Here is a 15184-nt window from a genome sequence, read left to right on the forward strand (position 1 = left end):
TATGGCAATTCAGAAATGATGCCCAGGTCATGGGTTAGACCAGGGGTTCTCAAACGGGGGTCAGAACCCTTCAGGGGGTAGCAAGGTTATTACATGGGGGGGTCGCAAGCTGTCAGCCTCCACCCCAAATCCTGCTTTGCATCCAGCATTTATAATGGTGTTAAATATATAAAAAAGTGTTTTTAATTTATAAGGGGGGTCATACTCAGAGGCTTGCTATGTGAAAGGGGTCACCCATACAAAAGTTTGAGAACTACTGGGTTAGAATATCCTTGGCATTAAGATGCCCCCCAAAACTCCTAAGGGTTGAGGGATGGCATGAGTTGAGCCCATAATGAGAATACTATGGGTGAAAGTCAAAGGTGATGTGTAAGGTGGTGTAAATTAAAGGTGACTCTCACAATGTTGACACCCCTGTTGGTCCCCAAAATGAAACATACAAACTTAACTAACCATAACCAAACCACAAAGAGACAGAGATGTCATGCAGTTCACTAGGGATTAGACCATTGCTATTATCTGGAAGGTACTCAGATATTACCATGATGGTGACGGAGTAAAACAGACAGACAGACAGACATAAAGCGAACACTCCATATCTCATCTTTCAAAACTTGTCCTCAAAGGAAACCTGCACAAGACCTTCAAAAGGTGAACCTGGGAACTCAAATTCATAACTCTGTTAGACATCAGAAACCATGGACTTAACAGGGACACTGGTTTTATGGCTCATTTCACAATTTGTAACACACCACACTGCCTGCGACCCTTTATTGCCCGTTTCAAATGACTGCCTCCAACATGCCTTACCCCGTCTGCTTAACAATCTATCTCAAGTCCCAACTTGTATTTAGCTTAGACACTCTGTTTCCTTCCCCAGCTCTGAAGAAGAGCTCTGTGTAGCTCGAAAGTTTCTACCTTCCACCAACAGACAGTTGGTCTAATAAAGAATATTACCTCACCTACCTTGTCTCTCAGACAGACAGACAAACCAAACAGATTCTAAACTGATGCAACTTACTCATCTAGGAGATGGACGAAAGAGTAGCAGGCAAAGCAACTAATCAGAAGGGTGTCAGAAGGAGTTAGTTGAAATAGACCTCACACATTCCTATCCCTTCCCCCGCCCACCACCCTCACAACACCTCAGCATTACATCAGTTTACACTCCATTACACCCACTCGCCAATCTGCAAAGTACACATCAACTCTGGATAAATGCCATAGTCAGTCCTTCTGGGGTGCAACTCCATTGTACGAGGTATGCACAAATTCTGGAGAACAATTACACTGATCCAAGAGCTTAAGCCTATGGAATTTGCCAGATCTTATTGCATAAATACCTGAAAGAGGACCAGAAAGACACGGGGAAGAGTCTATTCAAACAGAGGAGTAACAGCAAAACAAAGGCACACCCTTAGGAAGGGTGAAATTCTATTTTCTTAACTCTGGGGAGGAACAAAGCTTTGAGTAGTTTCTACACCCGCCCCCCTTTCCCAGGAGCAGAACTCACCAAACTAGTTTGGGTTAAATTAATCCCTATTGAAACTCCGTTGACTTCAATAGGGGTGAATTTGACTGTAGTGGTATCTCAGGATATAAATGGGGTTAGATACTTCATTATGGTGATTGTGCAGTGATTTACACTAATCACTAAACTGAGGGCGGAGAATGTATGCAGTGTAGCCATGTCAGTCTCAGGATATTAGAGACTAAGGGTGGAGAAGACATTTTCCACCCAGATTGTGACAACTGAGACAAGGCTAAGGGAAGGAAGATGAAGGAAGGGTTACCAAAAGAAACTACACCATTTGCTCAAGAAATTCCCTGAAAAAGCACAAGAACAAATCCGCAGAGACACACCCCTGGAACCCCGACTAGGGGTATTCTATCTGCTACCCAAGATCCATAAACCTGGAAATCCTGGATGCCACATCATCTCAGGCATTGACACACTGACAGCAGGATTGTCTGGCTATGTAGACTCCCTCCTCAGGCCCTGCGCTACCAGCACTCTCAGCAATCTTCGAGACACCACTGACTTCCTGAGGAAACTACAGTCCACCGGTGATCTTCCTGAAAACACCATCCTAGCCACTATGGCTGTAGAAGCCCTCTACACCAACATTCCACACAAAGATGGACTACAAGCCGTCGTGAATAGTATACCCAAAATATCATGGCAAACCTGGTGGCTGAACTTTGTGTCTTTGTCCTCACCCATAACTATTTCACATTTGGGGACAATGTATACCTTCAAATCAGCGGCACTGCTATGGGTACCCGCATGGCCCCACAGTATGCCAACATTTTTATGGCTGACTTAGAACAACGCTTCCTCAGCTCTCGTCCCCTAATGCCCCTGCTCTACTTGCGCTACATTGATGACATCTTTATCATCTGGACCCATGGAAAAGAAGCCCTTGAGGAATTCCACCATGATTTCAACAATTTCCATCCCACCATCAACCTCAGCCTGGACCAGTTCACACAAAAGTTTCACTTCCTGGACTCTACGGTCCTAATAAGCGATGGTCACATAAACACCACCCTATACTGGAAACCTACTGACTGCTATGCCTACCTAAATGCCTCCAGAGACCACACCACACGATCCATTGTCTACAGCCAAGCTCTACGATACAACCGCATTTGCTCCAACCCCTCAGACAGAGACAAACACCTACAAGATCTCTATCAAGCGTTCTTACAGCTACAATACCCACCTGCTGAAGTGAAGAAACAGAGCCAGAAGAGTACCCGGAAGTTACCTACTACAGGACAGGCCCAACAAAGAAATTAACAGAACGCCACTAGCCATCACCTTCAGCCCCCAACTAAAACCTCTCCAACGCATCATCAAGGATCTACAACCTATCCTGATCACCCATCACTCTCACAGATCTTGGGAGACAGGCCAGTCCTTGCTTACAGACAGACCCCCGGCCTGAAGCAAATACTCACCAGCAACCACACACCACAAAACAAAACCACTAACCCAGGAACCTATCCTTGCAACAAAGCCTGTTGCCAAGTGTGTCCACATATCTGTTCAGGGGACACCATCATAGGGCCTAATCACATCAGCCACACTATCAGAGGCTCATTCACCTGCACATCTACCAATGTGATATATGCCATCATGTGCCAGCAATGCCCCTCTGCCATGTACATTGGCCAAACTGGACAGTCTCTACGTAAAAGAATAAATGGACACAAATACGACGTCAAGAATTATAACATTCAAAAACCAGTCAGAGAACACTTCAATCTCTTTGGTCACTCGATTACAGACCTAAAAGTGGCAATTCTTCAACAAAAGAAGTGGTAGAAATTATTGTTTTTTTCTCTGATTTCATGTATACTATATATATTTTCCAATAGACACTGGGCTTTTGTAGAGTTATGCATTAAATGGGTATTATGAAAAATATTGAAGAAAGAAAGGCAATCATTTTTCTGAGTTATCTACACTAAGATGTGTAAGAGACACGGTAAAAATCAAACTTTTTTTCTGCTCATTTTTCAAATATTTTAAGAAGAAGAACAAAAACCACAGCACAAGAAAAAGATACAGTTCTGGGCAGATTGACACCTTTCACTGAATAAAGTAACAGAGGAATCAGACTCAGATACACAGAAGATGAGTTTCCCACCAGACACTTTTGAAAATCTTGATTAAACTCCAGACTTTGAAAATAATGGGCAAAATGTGGAACTTCCACCCAATCTGTATTTGATCCAACTTTCTACCGCTAGAATGTCTCTCGTTTGAGTGTCTTGAAGCATTTTTAAAACATCATAAAATTAGTGTCATAAAAACTGTATGCGGTAGGTAACCTCCGTTATGGTCCCCAGTTTGTGTGTGGCAGAGTGCAGAACGGAACCCCAGGAATCCCGACTCCTAGTCACTCTAACCATACTGCCTCCTACACAAGTGGAGGAATTCACTTGAAACATGTTTGCTTTATATTTATTTGTAATGTTTAAGTCTACACAGTCAATTATTTGGGATCTAATACAGTTTTTAAATCTTTGTTTTAAGTGACAAAGCTTTACAGTTCACTTGTCTCTGTTTAAAAACAATAAACAACTTAAAAGAAGGGAAGATCAGAGGATTAAATAAATTAATGAGAGAGAAAGATGCTTAAAAGGCTTTCAAAGTATTTTTCTTGCAATACTAAAATGTAGATTTTTTTTTTTTATTAGCAAACATGAGTTCACAAGTCAAATTAGCACCAGATTTGGATCTGGAGATTTAAGGTTCAAACCAATCTCTATATAAAATAAACAAACCAAACTTGATTTTCTTACATCAACATTTACCTTTAGACGGATGGTGGCATCGCTCCTACGTTAATATTTCACGGGACATGTGCACTTTGGATTCGAAACATTCGAAGGTAGTGGGGGCAGCAGGACTGCTGAACCAAGAGGATCCCTAACTAGTGAAATGTACTTTTTGTGTGCAGTCCATAAAACTGTGAAGAGCTCAGATTTTGAAACTGGTGGCCAGTGTGTGCGTGGATTTCACAAGAGGATAGCAAAGCAGAGAGAGAGATAGAAGTAAGGGTATTTTCCACTTTATGCATCCGATGAAGTGAGCTGTAGCTCACAAAGGCTTATGCTCAAATAAATGGGTTAGTCTCTAAGGTGCCACAAGTCCTCCTTTTCTTTTTGCGAATACAGACTAACACGGCTGCTACTCTGAAAGAAGTAAGGGCGTTCTCCTGGGTGCAGAAGTAAAATAGTGCAACTTGCACCGGGTTGGCATTCCATGCCAGTGTAATTTATACAGAGAAGGCAAGGTGGGGCTGGAGAGGAAAAGGAACAATAAACTGTAAGGCTGCTCCACCACACATCCTTCCTTACAATCTGACTTGCCTGCAACATCCCTTCAGCATGTCACACTTGTATTCCACATTCACTGAATGCCAAGGTGCAAGTTACAGCATTTTACAGCTAGCAACGGTTTCCCACTCACACCCTATGTGTGACATACAACAGCATTTAAATCCCCGGTGAATTTGTCCCAGAGACTTCATGGGAGGTGGACATGCTTACAACTGTTCTGAATTGGGATGCGAGTGCACAGACTCAGCTTGACACTCCTCTCACTGACACTTACGTTGACTTCACCGGAGTTACTCCTGACTGACACTCGTGGGAGAGGAGAATCAGACCATCAGGACTTTAGTTTGCAGGCCACAGCAGGGAAGCGAGCACTGCACTCGTCAACAGATGACCGACACATGCTCCAGAGCTCGATGATATCATTGGTATTTCGAGGCCAGACTCCAGATTACGTATGGATAACCCCATTCTCCTCTAAAAGAGCCCTGGGATGGGGTGAGAGAGTTGGCACAAAGGCACTTGAGTCTCCAGGTATGTCTACACTATGGGCGAGGGGTGTGATTCCCAGCTTGCATACACACGCTTGTGCTCACTCGCACTGAGCTAGCATGCTAAAAATAGTAGGGTAGCCACAGTAGCACAGTCAGCAACAGCATATGTTGGCTACCCCGAGTCTGGGCCCACAGAGTTCAGGCATGTTTGCACGGGGGGCAGCTGGCCTGTGCGGCTGCTGCACACGCTACGCCACTATTCTTCGCGTGTTAGTTCAGAGAAGAGATAGCACACCTGTGTCTACCTGAGCTGGGAATCATACCTCTAGCTCATAGCATAGCCACTGCCTTTATTACTCTTTCCTTGGCCACGAGTGGGGCTTGAACTCATGACCTTCAGCACTAAAAGCAGAAACTTCTACCACTTTCGCTGGAGCAGTAATTGCATTAGCCAGTAGCTGTAATAGGCTCCTCCCCTCTTAAGACCACCCGTCACTAGAAAAGGACAAAGACACATATGGTGCTAGTGTGGGTTACAGAAGAAGAGGATTGAAAATCTCATGGAAACGGCTCTGCTCCGCAGAGTTCTAGGCTGATTTCTCAAGCAAGAAGGTTCAGCGCAACATCCAAACTTTTAAACACCGAACCCTCCACATCATTGGGTGGCACTAGAGTGTTTTAAATCAAGAGACCAGAGAGTTGAAACAAACAGTGAAGATAAGTTTTTCGCAATATTTTTAGTAGCACGTGGCATTTTAGTGACCCAAAAATCTGTAATTTTTTCCCCACCTGAATTAAAAAAATAATTCCTCTTCAATATTTTGGGAATGCATGTAAAGATGTTTAAACTAAATTCTGACTTTACACACACACAGATATGCTATTAAAATACTTTTATCTCATTGAAGACATTTGATACTTATTAAAATATTATTGCTCTAAGGCATATTTTGATTTTCTGTCTCAGATTGTGTGGAGAACCTTGCTACTGAGATACTAACAAAGAAACCTTAATCTTAAAAAAAGAAAAAAGAAAAAAGCCCACATGAAAGATAAGATGTTCCCCATTAGTATTGGTATCATTTCCCCTGGGACTACTTGTTTCCAAATATAGCAAAAGTTTAAAAATAAAAGCCCATTTTCACTAAAAGCAACACCACAGGGTACTTCTAAACATTTTTTTTGCATTCAAAACAGCTAGTGTGATACTTCATTAAGCAGTTATCAAGTGGCTGTTTTACTTCAAAAAATGTATTTACAGTTTCAAGATCTATGCTAAGGAGAAGACAATCAACCATACCGCATGTATCAAAACATACAGAGTTAGCCAAATCTAGTAGGCATGCCCTAACAATGCTTTTAAAATTGGAAAAAGCTACACTTTCCCCCCACCCCTTCAGATGAAAGCATTTGGGGAAGCTGGAGAGTAATCATGTGCAATTTTAAAATGATTGAAACCTTTTAGAAACTTGTATACGTATTTGATGTTTTGTTTTGGTTTTTTTTACATTTGATGTGTGTGTTTTTACTTTGGTTTTTCGAGTCTCAGTTTACAGCACCTTGTTTTAGTCGTACAGACCTTGCTGAGAGCTGGAGATTCAAGTGTTACCTTGGATAGGAAGAAAAAAAAAAAAAACCAATGACACTGCACAGCTGAAATTTGAGCTCCTTTTTGTTGCAAAACTGTTAGTTTAGATGAGTAATTTATTTTTTATTGAAGGTAATTAAAGTCCATTTGAACTGATCCTTGTAGCGTGCAATAAGGCTCTTTAGTCAGGGGAAAGGAAAACAATTACTGTACATAAGGCTGATTAAGTAGCATGGAAGCATAAGACAATCCCAGATTCACAGCCCCATCTAGTTCATTTAGGACTGGAGTTTAAAAACACACTAACCACCTCCAGAGGAGCGAGATGTTTAAAATAGACACAAGATTCGTGAAATGGCATATACTATTCATTTTCCTCTGGATGTTGTTTGTTTATTTATTCTGTGTTAGCAACATTTATGTATTAATATTTAGGAAATATATTTTCTGTATTATTAGAAACACACACTTCTAAAGCATCCATCACTGCAGTATTTGTGGTCTCGATATAACAATTACATAAATTGACAATTCACAGAGTACATGAAATATATTTAAAAGAACAAAACAAAACCTGTGGAGAAATGCAAAGGTTAAGGAACTGCTGAGTTAGGAGAGAAGTTGTGTGGCATTAGAGAAAGAATCCAGATCAAGTGAATAGTCTTTTAATAGCAAAATACATTCAGCAGTTCCTGTGTTTCATACAGGACAGTAGACATTAGGAAAGGGACCCAACCCCAGGAATGTAGTAACCCAAACTCCATTAAACATGCATGGAGAGGATTTTCAGCCTGCTGTGCAGGGAGTTACATATCCAAGCTCTGTTAACAGCAGTAACTGTGCATCTAATTTCCTGTGCGTTGTGCTGAAAATTCACCCCACAGATTTTAGCTCCATGTCCTATCACGCACCAGCCATTGTTTTATTTATATTTGTGGGGGTTGGGGTGAGCTGTAAAAATGAAGCCTGGAAACAATCCCTCTACTTTTTCCTGAGTGTCATAATACACAGAAGGGCTACACAAAGGAATGGACACCCAGGATGCCTATGGATAAAGTAGGAAAGTATTAACTGAAAAAAGGAGGAGTAAAAACAAGAAGTGCTAAAATTTGAGGGCAATACCATGAAACTTGTTCTAAACCTAGACTCTGTGGGACTGGCATTGTCCACGTCACGCACTGGCAGAGGCCTCCTTGTAGACAGATTTCTTTAGATCCCGGTTTTAATCTTTAACGCCCTCAGTGGGGAAGGCGTAGGTAGTTCAGAGAACAGCTCTCCTTTTGTGACCCACAGAGACAACTGCAACTCCCCAGGAATGCTGCAGGATGTTCTCAGTGGATGGTCTTTGACTGAGGAACTCCTTACTAGCAGAGATCAGAATGAGCGAGAGCTTGGCAGTTTTCACATCACAATGAAGAACGTTTCCTAAAATACCAGAAGCTGAAGAATCATTGAAAGAAACTAACCCACCTAACCACCCTCCTGAAGTTAAAGTGGTTGCATATAAGAATGGGGAGGATCCATTATGGACAGCCTGTAATTATGCCTAGGTGTTTCAGTGAATGGTGGACTAGAAATATCTAAGACGATGATCATAAGGCGATAGGGAGGGAGGGAAGTTTTCAGAAGAAGGGAAGTCTGGGTATGAGTGGAAGGTTATCCATATTGTGGCTGTAATCTTGGGAGGTGCTGAGTGCCCTTAACTGCCACTGAAGTCAAAGGGAGTCCCAGGTACTCAGAACCTTTGAGGCCCAGGCCCTAAAGGAGCTGGTTTTGCCAGTTCCACTCTCATGCTTCCCTTCTAGGGAAAGAGCAAAACGCCACACTCCTTTTGCTGCCATACTAGCAGGACGAGAATTTAAAACCATCTCTCCATCTGTACACAGGAGTGAAGGCAGAAAGCCAAAATGGAGACTACCTTCCATGGGCTCATTGAAGAATTGTTGCAGATCATGAATGTCATTTATCATAAGGCTCCAAAAGGTATTTCCAGCAGAAACATCACTTCTGATGAAGAAGGCTCTTTATTTATTGTAATGTAGCTGAAGGAGCATGAGATAATCATCCATATACATGAGATAACCATCCATATACATAAATACATACTTGAATATCCAAGCTACCATCACATCTGCCCATGAAACCAAAGAGTCCCATGTCCTTCACTAAATTCCCATATCTTTCCTTCCCAAACTACACCCTCAGTCAACCTGCTCTCCAAACACCAGAGATGGTGATGGTGGGGAAGAAACCAAGATGGTCTTTGCACTGTGCCCAGAAGGCCAGGCTATAAATGATTCACTAATAGATAAGGTTCTCCAGGGAACACATAATCTGATAAATTTCTTCCCTATGTAAATTCTATAATAGCATAAATTCCAGTGGGGAGCATGTGATTGCTCTTTGTAAAAGCAGCAGGGGGGTGGTGGTGGTGGGGGAAAGGATGTGCCAGTGGTCAAATTTAGTTTCTTCACCTTGGTTCTTCCAAACCATTGTGAAGCATGAGCAACCCAAGTAAGAGATACACGAGCCTTTTTGATTTTTGAAACTGGTTCACATCAAATGGACCTATTTCTCGAGTCACAAGAAAATTCTAGTCACATGGCTCCATCCTCCAGGTATACCTGGCATTTTATTGTATGGAACACATCAAAAGAGTTTGGGTCCCTTGTAAAAGTTTTTAAAGGGAAAAAATCACTGAAGAGCAGTATAACTTTTTTTTATTATTATTCAAAACTAGAACCAATATTCTGGATTCCCACACTTTGGTGTGGACTCAGAGAGAGCTGTGCTTTGCTATACGGTACAGCAGAAAATACAGACCCAGTATAATTAGAATTGCAGCCGTGGCCTGTGGGATCTAGCGATTTGGACATATTTTATTTAACCAGCTTAGTAAAAGGTAATATTCAGCAGCTGTGATCTATAGCAGAATTACAATTTTCAGGGTCAAGGAGGGATTTTGATATTAGGAGGTTGGGCAGAATTGCTGTAAAATCTCATGAGCTGTCGTTAAAAATAAATGAGAAAATAGGTTATCCAAGAGTCATTGTAAGGGAAAAATCAATAGGTTGTGTCTATTCACTTGGGCTATCAAAATCCTTGAAATTTGAACAAAAGTTTCACGTTTAGTGTGCTGTAGGTTTTGAAATGTAAGTGGTGAACGCTCAGTGGGTACAAATTCATTGTGCTGTGCATTCAAACAAGAGGAAAACCTTCTAAAGTTCTGGAGTTCCCTATGAAGATAGTACCGTATCTTGGTCACTAAATTAGACACGTTCAGAAGCAATTTTAGCTAATTGATGACAAATGCACTTTTGAAAATATATATTACATTTCCTTATCTCACCCTGGTTCTCTGGGGTCCCTCCTTCCTCTGGTTTACAACTGAAGCAGAAAAGGGTTGGAGTCCTGGAACCTTGACAACTTTTTTGCCTACTGAGAAGCCATCAACGATAAAGGTTGGAAATGAACATTATTGATAACCTTGCTGTACACATAATTCATGTGGAAAAGGAGGATCATTCTCATTCCGAAACAATTAATTTCCCCCCCGACACAATGGTTCAAAGCAATCTCAGCCTTTTAAATATGAATAAGCATAAGTTTAGAATATGCAACTATTAGCTATTCCAACATCCACAAATGATAAAGTGGGGTCTTTGTTTAAATGTCCATGGAACTTCTAAATTTAAAAGTGTCACAGTCACAGATGAGGAGTATGTGCAATTCTGGAGATTTCTATTGGCTCCAACTGAATCCGAGAGGGTAAACGAGACATGTAGTAATAACAACACTTTATAGTAAGCTTTTGGAATGCAATATTTTATTTGATTCGCCAAGCAATATACTCTACAAGTCCAATTAATGTTTAGTTCAAGATAGATGATGCAAATGCATTACCTGTACACACAGTATGTAAATGAATTAGCGGACAATATGCAATGGAAATGGACATCCAAAAATAAATTAGCTCACCGAAGTGCAGCATTGCCCTGAAACTAAACAGATTCCTTTGACATTCAATCGGCAAAAGCCTGATGATGATTTGCAAAATGTTGTTTTGATAGTGGAGGGAGCATGTGAAATGGAAAAGAACTGAACTTGTCACTGTCATCTGAATCCATCCAGTCTGAGGAACAAAGGGGTATTTAACTAAAATATGAACCTGACATGCTAACACTGCATTACTTTCTCAGGTTTACAAAGTAAAAAATTTTAAACTGCATTTTTAAACTTTGAGCATTTCTTATGACACCCGCAGCCTAAGTGATCCAGATAATGTAATCTAACCATCATTAGAAACCATGAAATTACAATTCCTCCGGGATGGATATTTATCTCTCTGTTACAAACAGAAAGGCGATTAATTAGTAGCTCTTTCAGTGTTTCACATTAATGTGTACTAGGGCTGATTAAAATCTAACTACAGAACAGCTATAATAGCTAACAAATAAATTGAGGAAAGTTTAGCTGGGGCAAGGAAAAGAACCTTAAAAAGAAAACTTTTTTTTTAAAAGTATATTCTTTTAGAAGTAGAGCACTTCAAATCCAAACCATAGGCTTCCTCTAACTTCCATTGTATACTGAAATAATTACAGTTATACCATTTTACAGCAACCTTGACATTTGTGTCAAATAATTTTGAAGGTGGTAACATTAACAAAATAGACATTAAAGTTATAGGCATTATACAGCTTACATACAGAATGTGACATATGAAGTATTGGTTCAAATTACTTACTCTGAAGTGTAAATCAAAGTGCTTGGCCATCCTGGGTGTGTGTGGACTACTCACACATACTGTATAGAATACACATACACTATCGACCAAAATCATATCTCTTGTTCACCATCACTGACTTGAATGGAATTACACAAAGGCATGTAAATTTGGCCTGTGCGCATGTGTGTATTTCCAAGGGTTTCACACATGACAAACAAATTTGGGTACCTTAAATTCCGGGTAAATTAACTGACACACCTTAAAGGTGCATGATTTTCAAAAGGCACTTTCTGAAAATATTGAATGTGTTTGTAGTCAGGCAGCTCAAGAATTGATGAATCTAAGATCACCAGTGGCTTTTGAAAAATCTGTCCATATTTTAGATGTGTATATATATATACACACACACCCACACCCATACCATCTGGAGGAGCAGTGTGATAAAACTTTAAAAGAGAATCCAAACCTGTCTGGGGAAACAGTGGACTTTTTTTTTTTTTAAACTTGGACCAGGGAAACAAAAGGTTGGATTGGCTAATGTGAACCCAGAAGTCCCATTCAAAAAAATCCCCAATCTGCCTCAGCAAATGCTTCTGAATTTTATATCAGAACAGATCACACCCAGCTGTATTGCTCATGCACTCTCTTTTGTGGTGGTAAATGCAGCGGAATTACTCGAGAGACCTTTAAAACAAAGTGTAAAAAAGGGGAAAGGACACCTTATCTTCTGTTCCCAGTCCCAAATAACTGAACCAATGATTCCTAACCCTCTCTATTGGGGCATGTATTGTGTATATACTGCTCTCTTCTGGCTGCCTATACAAATTTTAATATGCAAAATATTATTAAAAAGTGAAATAAAAGGCTGCGTAAACTGAGGGTAATGGAGTCATCTTCATGGCCTTGTAGCTAAAATGTGACCCTCACTCTACTCTTTCATAATTCACCTCCAACACAAGTAAACAGGAACTCCTTCAATATTTCATTGTGTTTTCCTATATACCTAGCACAGCTTTAGGGTGCCTGGAGTTGATGTTTGGTGGCAGGAGCATGGCACCTCATATTTATCAAGCTGGAGATAAACAGAGCTGTGGATTGAAGGCAAGTACAAGACAAACAGTACAAGGTAAACAATACTGTTAATACAAATGAATTTGTGCACTTAGCTATTTTTTACCTTAACCAATAGCTGAATTTCATATTCTTAGCAGATGTAGCAAGGACAGCTAAAATAAGTACAGAAGATTTCAGAAAAGCACACATGCTCACACTCGCAACAGCCAATTTAAGATCCAAATTGTTGACGCCATCATTCATAGTGTATTTTGGGGGAGTTCTCTGGCCTGCGTTATACAGGAGGTCAGACTACATGATCACAATAGTCCCTTCTGGTCTTGGAATCTAAGAAAATAACTTTCAGCGGATCTGGTTTCCTCTATTGCAGCGGCAAGAGGAAGGACAATTTAAGCGATAGTCCAAAATTTAGAATTTATCTACAGACCAGATCATGAAAGTCCTTACTCTGTTTTGCCCAGTCAAAACTCCGCCTGATCTTAATGGGAGAAAGTACGTCAAGGTTTGGCTGTATCAAAAGAGGAACAAACAACTGAACCATTCCTGTGCTAATTTGTCACATTCTCTATTTTATGTCTCTTCTTTAATGGGAATATTATCCAATCCAGAGGATTAACATAATACCTACTTATAGTGCCACTTAGGCCCTATTTTGACGTCTTCACTGGGATTTAAGTGGTACAAGGGGTTTGTGCTGAGGTTCTCTGCATAGAGAAAGAATTCTACCCTAAGTGTGGGACCTGGTATTTTCAGGGCAGGAGTAGAGTTCTGATGCCATGTGTGTGAGAAACACTAGTGTGCTTCCTTTGCTAGAACAGAGCAAAAACAACCTTCTGCCTGGTGTAGAGATATCTGTGACAATTAATTCTTGAGTTTCCAGAGAGGTTCTAAGAAACTACAGGCAGAGCAGACAAGTTTCAATCCATGTATCAAAACGCTTCAAGATAGAGGAAACAACATACAAGCTCAGAAAGAACATCTATCTTTGAGTCTCCAGATCTTTTCAATACAAAAAAAGCTGTTAAAAATCAGTAGAATGGAATCCATTAGGCTTTTACCAATTCTTGTTTGATATTTATTTCAAGCATGACCATCCTATGTGTAATAAGGTAGTATATATACATTTTGCACTTACACAGCACGTTTCATCCAAGGATCCCAAAGCACTTTACAAACACATTAAGCTTCAGAATACCCCTGTGAGGTAGGTAAGTACTATAACAACAGATGGATAAACTGAGGCAAAGAGTAGACTTTGTGACTTGCCCATGGTCACACGATATGTCAGTAGCAGAGTCAGAACTAGAACATCAGAACCTCCCTCAGCACTAGCAGTAGACACAGTCCATCCCGTATACAGGTCAGGTAGATCATAATCCAAATTTTCAAAAGTGTCCATTAATTTTGGCTGCCCAACCTGAGATACCTAGACCCTGATTTTCAGAGGTGCTGAGAAGCCGCAGTGCAACCTAAGGTATTGGGTACAAGACAAGTGTTCATCTTTAGAAATCAGGTCCATGGAATCTCAAGGTAGGTACTCTGAACCCAAAATCAGAAGGCACTCCTGAAAATGTGGATGACCGGGTCCAACCATCTGACTTCCCAAAGGTAGGTTTTTTTAGGATATTTCTGAAAAAAAGGACCTAACTGGTTTTTATGGGATTTACCCTTCCCCCATAGAGAGTTCTGCTTTTCCACTGCAGTGAATGGTCCCTTGCTTATGGCACCATTTCTTGTTTTAACCTTCCCATTTTATAGCATTCACCAGAGTAAATACTGCTAATATAAACATTGCTAAGTAAAACAAATGAGTTCAACTCTGAAGAGATGCACAGGTGCAGAGAGAGGTACAAAGTTTTCATGGGCACACCCTTCTCGGCATTTACATCACCTGATCACATGCTGTGCCCCAGTTGGGTATTGAAGGTGCACTTGAGTGGGAGACACCCACATTCAAAAGGACCCTTTGTTCTCTCTTGGAGCACTCTGAACTTGTTGCATACACCCTTTACCTGGCTGCTAGGTGAGACTATAATTATCTCAGTAATATATGGCTGATTCTCCACTGCCAACACCTCACATAACCAGGTATACTTGTGAGTGTCCTATGCTACCAGATCAGAATGGTGACATTTTACAATCACTTAGAGGTGCGAGGCAATAGAGTGTCATACTGATGTGTGTGTGCGTGGACAGTATCTAGCACAGCAGAGTTCAATCCCTCCAATGCGGCTTCTACAGGCTCTCTCAGTGCAAAGAATCCATAGAAATAAATAAATACAGGCAACAAATACAGCCGGAGTGCATTTGTGCTGCTATTACGTTGCTCGCTGTGGTGACAGTCATAGAGTTTAATTAATCCATTCAGCAGTCATAGTAACTTTTACTAGACAATAGGGTGATTGAACAGGTGAAGGGGCTGAATGGCGGAAACCAACAAAATAGCAAGGG

This window comes from Caretta caretta, chromosome 7 (assembly GCF_965140235.1).
Source record: "Caretta caretta isolate rCarCar2 chromosome 7, rCarCar1.hap1, whole genome shotgun sequence".
Classification (NCBI taxonomy): Eukaryota; Metazoa; Chordata; order Testudines; family Cheloniidae; genus Caretta; species Caretta caretta.